Source organism: Belonocnema kinseyi, chromosome 3 (genome assembly GCF_010883055.1).
Source record: "Belonocnema kinseyi isolate 2016_QV_RU_SX_M_011 chromosome 3, B_treatae_v1, whole genome shotgun sequence".
NCBI classification, from domain to species: Eukaryota; Metazoa; Arthropoda; class Insecta; order Hymenoptera; family Cynipidae; genus Belonocnema; species Belonocnema kinseyi.
In genome coordinates this window covers 23,841,268-23,847,268 of record NC_046659.1, presented here as the reverse complement: position 1 = coordinate 23,847,268, position 6,001 = coordinate 23,841,268, and the positions used below count along the sequence as shown (strand labels likewise).

General features: G+C 27.4%; 1 protein-coding gene across 1 annotated transcript in view; it reads right to left on the bottom strand.

The window, feature by feature from the left end:
- Positions 1 to 6,001, bottom strand: part of LOC117170347 (neuronal acetylcholine receptor subunit alpha-7-like) — a 1,604,403-nt gene that overhangs the window by 348,145 nt on the left and 1,250,257 nt on the right. The gene's annotated exons all lie outside the window — the stretch shown is intronic.

The following is a 6,001-nucleotide window of genomic DNA, read 5'->3' as shown; positions in this document are numbered from 1 at the left end:
ACATGAGTGTGTGTGTGTGTGTCATGTACACTTGCGGAACTGTAATATAATGATAAATTTGCGAAATAAATTGATTTATATATTATCACTGCAATTAATTAATTTTTTAAATTAAACAATTGCATACATGATCGCTTATGAACATAATCGCACGCTCAAACGCTTCGAATAATAATAACCTACGTCTATAAACCTAATCTACCGCACGCTCTAGTCAACTGAGCTATTAAATCGATTGCATCTTGTCGGCAATATGTTAGTCAAGCTTTTTCGCTAAAATGCCAAGGCTGATGAAGGAATAAATTCTTTGTTTTTTCGTTTTGTACATTTTATAAATAGGTGGATTTAAAAATGCTTCATTTGAATGATAAATGTTATTGCCGAATCATCAATATCAAAAATATTTGTTATCAGCAATAAAAGTTATTTCGAGGAATGATAATTAATTTTTCACTGTTTATATATTAACCACCTTTCATAGGTTAAGTGCGTGTAATGTTTAAAGTTCATAGAATTTATGAAAATTTAAAACTGTTGTCTTTCTAAAGATGATTAACGTTTTAGTTTGCAAGGGTTTTATATATAGGGCAGAATGCGCCAAGTCATATCTAATTGTACTTTTATTATAGTTTTTCGGAAAGCTCGTTTCTTGTGCTTTAATACTATAATAACAATTTTTGTTTATGTTAGGAATTTTTATTTATTCGTTTTTTTTTTAATCGAAATTAAAATTGATTTTTTGAAGAAGAAAAAACGTACTTAGTTTTTCTTTCTTACAACATTTTTTTTTGTTATTCTCTTTAAAGTTATTCAGAAGAAAAATTCGGCTGTAATAATGTCATAGTTAAATTGAGATTTTTACGCTCGAGGGGACCACGCACGGTGAGAGGAAATGCACTTTTTTCGTTCAAAAATGTCCAGAGCCTACAATTTTGGTCCGATTTTTAATTTTTTTGTTAAATTAAAGTTAATTAAATTCTGAAGAGCTTGACGCTCTGAACTTTTGTCTCTTATACTTGTTTATTGATAATTTTTTCACTAAAAATATGGAAAAACTGAAATTTTTTACGCTTTCATAACTGATTAAGTAAACTTTATATTGCCTTAAATAAATATTTAGGGACTCATAGAATACAAATAATTTGCTCATCAGTCCATTTATTTGTTGTAAACCAATTTTATGAACAAATTAGCAAATAGTCTTATTATCGGTAAAAAAATTTTCTGTTTACTAAAAGTGCTTCATATTAATATAGTAATGATAAATAATTAGAAGAATAATTTAAAAGTCTATAATAACCATTGTTATAAACAATTCTTATGGCAAAATATTAAAATTTCAAATTTTTTCAAATTATAATTTCCTTCAATCGACAGAACGACTTTAGGTATTTCTTAAAATAATAAATATTTAATAATATTTGATAAAATATAACAATTTAAATTTTTATAAACAAATTAGATAAACAAATTCAAAATGTTGGCCCTTTCGCATAGAAATTTTTTTTTACACTGGAAATGTTTTGAACTATTGGATGAAAGACTGCTAGTCACAAAAATATTTTAAAAATTAACAATAAGAATTGTTATAAGTAATTCTCGTGATAAAATATTCAACTTTAAGGTTTTATCAAATTTTAATTTTCTTCAATCGCTATAATGGCTACTGATTTTCCTGAAACATGTATCTTTTATAATATTTAGTAAAATATAACAACCTAAATCTTTACAAAACTCAGTAGCCATTCTAGCGATTAAAGAAAATTAAAATTTGATAAAACTTTAAATTTGAATATTTTATCACGAGAATTATTTATAACAATTATTATTGTTAACTTTTTTAATATTTTTGTGACTTGTAATTATATATCATTCCTACATTAATATGAAGCACTTTTAGTAAACAGAGAAATTTTGTTACCGATAATAAGACTATTTGCTAATATTTCCATAAAATTTGTTTATAACAAATCAATGGACCAATGAGCAAATTATTTGTTTCCTATACGTTCCTAAACAATAATTTAAGACAATATAAAGTTTACCTAATCAGTTATTAAAGCGTAAAAAATTATTATGTAAAAAATTTCAGTTTTTCCATACATTGAAGCTTAGAGCGTCAAGCTCTTCATAATTTAATGAACTTTAATTTAAAAAAAAATTAAAAATCGGACCAAAATTGAAAGCTCTGGACATTTTTGAACGAAAAAAGTGCATTTCCTCCCACTGTGTCACGTTGTGATTATATAACATATATATATATATATATATATATATATACACAAGAAATCATATCAAGATAGTTAAATGTAAGTTTATAGGCAAGTTATAGTTAACAGTATTCGTGTCATCGCTCACTTTTGGCACGATAAAATAATTTAGTTACTTGCAAGTAAATTTCATACAATCGTCTGTTATTTTATCTATATCTCAGTTATGGCGAAAACTTTATTGACACAATCTCTATAGGATTTTTAGTGACTACGAACTCACAAACAAATAATTGGTCTGGTTTTACAAGCCTAAAATAATCAACAACACTGCTCTCTCTCATTCGAGTGTATAAGTCCTTCTTAGATACGCTACACAGTCACCTTCAGGTCAAGGCAAAGTTCACAGTGCATGATTGAAGTTTGTATAAATCGCGTGTTCCTAAACTCTGCTATCATTAATAATTCTACAAAATGCAATAAAAGTCAAGGGTTTTTAAACAACGTATTCACCTCTCTGCATCTGAAATAGTGAATTTTACTATTTCATAGTGAATGTTTACTATTCCAATTAAAGAAAAGTGGGGTAACTATGAAATAGTGCAATTCACTATATCAGTTGGGCGTTTTACGGTTCCCTAGTTTAATTAGGAGATTTCACTTATCCGCAAAGTAGATTCCACTATCTCAAATCATGGATTTCACTACTTTTATTACGGGATTTCACTAATTTAAATAGTGGAGTAGCTACAGTCTCATGTCTTGATAAAAATAATAATAGCAATCTTATCTCAATTAATGCTATTTATTAACTACAACCCGAAAATGATCTCAACTGATATTTTATTATTACGTTTCATTTCGTAGAAACTACCAAGAAAAAGAAAATAATTTCGTGCGACTACCACGTAAAACTATTTTAACATTTCGATACGTTAACAAGGTGGCATCCCACCCGGGAGAATCCGGAGAACCGGGATAAAGCCGGGAGAGAAATATTACACCGGTAGGTTTCCCGTATTTTTTAATTCGGGCATTTTGTCATTTTTGACTCTTTCCGACTAGAAAGTATAAATTATTCAAAGTGTTTAGAATAATTAAACTTTAAAGGTTCACAATGCTTCTCGGAATATTTTACATTCTGCAATTTTCAACGGTGAACCTGACAGTCATTTTTGATTTGACAGAAATCAAATCTTTTAAGAAAAAAATCTATTCAGTCGTTTTAAATGACAATCGATACTACGTGATAAGATTATTATCAATAATATATTATCATCATTAAAATTTCCATAATTTTAATTTAAAATTATATTATTGAATGCAATTATAGAGAAGTTCACCCTCTAAGGCGTTGAAACTAAACTTTAGTCTCAGATTATTTTTCAGTTTAATTCTTGGAAATTTTCAATTTCACAATATTGTATATTCAGATTCAAAATTTCAGGACCATTTTGCTGTTAAATATTTAAAACTTTCATATTAAAAACCTTTATAGTCAATTTCGAATGTAATAATTTGAGATGTAAATATACAGAAAATTTGAATTGAAAATCTTACGATTGTACTATTTCAAAAAATAAAATCACATCATGGCAATATTTTTTTGTATTCTTTACTTTTATTATTAATTTAAAATGTAAGATCTTAATATCATCTAATTTTTCGTTCAAGATTTTAATTTTAATAAGTTTGCGTATAAAAAGTTGCATTATTATAATTTTTTGTGACTAAATTTTTTTTTGATAGAAATATCAATTACATTTTTTATCGAAAATAAAGCTTCTTGGACGATCGTTAATTTTGTTTAACTGGAAATTTAACTAATTAAGTTTTGGTAGTAAAAGTATCTGCTTTCGTTGAAACTTCAACTATTTGGTTGTAAATTGATTTATTTTGTGATTCGTCTTTTTTAGTTGAAAGATAAACTGTTTTTGACATAAAGTAAAATTATTTTTTAGTTAAAATATTAAACATTACATTTTTAATTGAGATTTCATTTTTTACGCTAAAAATTGAACAATCTTGATAAAAATTAGTTTCTTTTTTCGGTTTAAAATCAGCTTTTTAACTGAAAATTGAACAATTTGGTTCAAATATCGACTTTTTGGTCGTAAACTTATATAATTTTTTTAACATTTACTTTTTTTGGTGGAAAAATAATCTTTTTGTTTGAAAAATCAACTATATAGGAACAAATTACAGATTTAGACAAAAATTTAACTGCTTTCTTGAAAACTTGTTCTTTCTTAACTAAAAATGTATACTTTTGCGTTGAAAATGCGTCTTTTTGGCTTAAGAATGGTAAAATTTGGTAGAAAATTCAACTGATTGGTCATTTTTAGTTTTTAAATTTAACCATTCAGTTGAAAATTTATTTAATTTGTGCAAAACTCTTCTTTGCTAAAAAATTCATTTTTATTTGAACATTAATCTGTTTTAGTTGAGAATAGAACAATTTTTTTAAATTCGTCTTTTTCATTCAGTCTACTTATTTTTTATTTAAAATCAAAATCTTTGTTTGTTTGGAAGTTGAACTGCTTCGTTAATTCGTGACAAACAGTACGATTTTACCAAATCCTCCCCTACTCCAAATTGTTTTACGTAATTATAATGACGTAATAATAATGATTACATAATAATAATGAATATCAAATGCGGGCGGTCAAAACTTTTGAACCCTAAGAAAGGGGGTACGTGCTTTAGAATTTCAGAATACAAGTTTTTGTAATTTATGCACAGCCCCTTACTTGCCATGCATAGAAGTATAAAACAAAATAAGCGTTTTTTAAATCAAATTTACCTGAGTTCAAAAAATTCATTTTCGCTCATTTAGAAAAGTCGGATAATTTTTCATTAAAAAAATCAATAGATATTTTAATCTGCAAGAAAGCATAAAAACGTTTCAGCAATAGAAATTTTCGATTTTCAAAACTCTTATATTTTTTGGAGTTGTCATCTTTCAAATTAACCCTTAAACGGCCAAAACGCCACTACCGGGACACCGCTTTTCAACGGCCAATAACTAAGACTATTCGACACTAGAAAAAATTGAGACACATATATTTTTATTGCTTAAGATCTCCTCTGTCCGACGGTGCCAATGAAATTCCTCAAAAAATTTATTTATTATCCCAAAATGCAGTTTAAAAAAAAAAACGTGATTTTTCGTGCCTATTTTTTTTTGTGAACCATTTTCCAAAGTTTTTCGAGTCTGTAATTAACCTGGAATCTCACTAACCGGTGGAATAAATGTCTAAACTTTGAGAATCCATGGTTCAAAGATCGATTTTTCGTTTTAGTATTTTCAAAATGGCGTCTTAATGGCAAAATTTTTGTGAAAACATTCATGAATTTTTTTACAATAAACGATGCGCTTTTCGGAAAATTTGTCAAGAATAAAAAGTTTTTGTAATCAGCCGAGAAATACGCCTCAATTTTTCCGGAGCGTTTTGAGCAAAATTTTGAATTTTGCCAAAATTGTTCATATGCAAAATCCAAAATTTTGCTCAAAATGCTTCGAAAAAATTCAGGCGTATTCCTCGGCTGATTACAAGAACTTTTTATTCTCGACAAATTTTCCGAAAAGCGCATAGTTTTTCAATAAAAAATTTCCAACGATTCCGTAACCTTTATTGCACTCTGACATCAAACCACACCTTCACCGCATTGTCATCCTAGGAATTTTAGAGTACACCCAGCAAAAAAAAAATGCCAAAGCGTAAAGCCTCAAAAATTGCAACAAACTCCGAATCGGAATGGGATTCCGATGAAAATGATGAACGTATCAT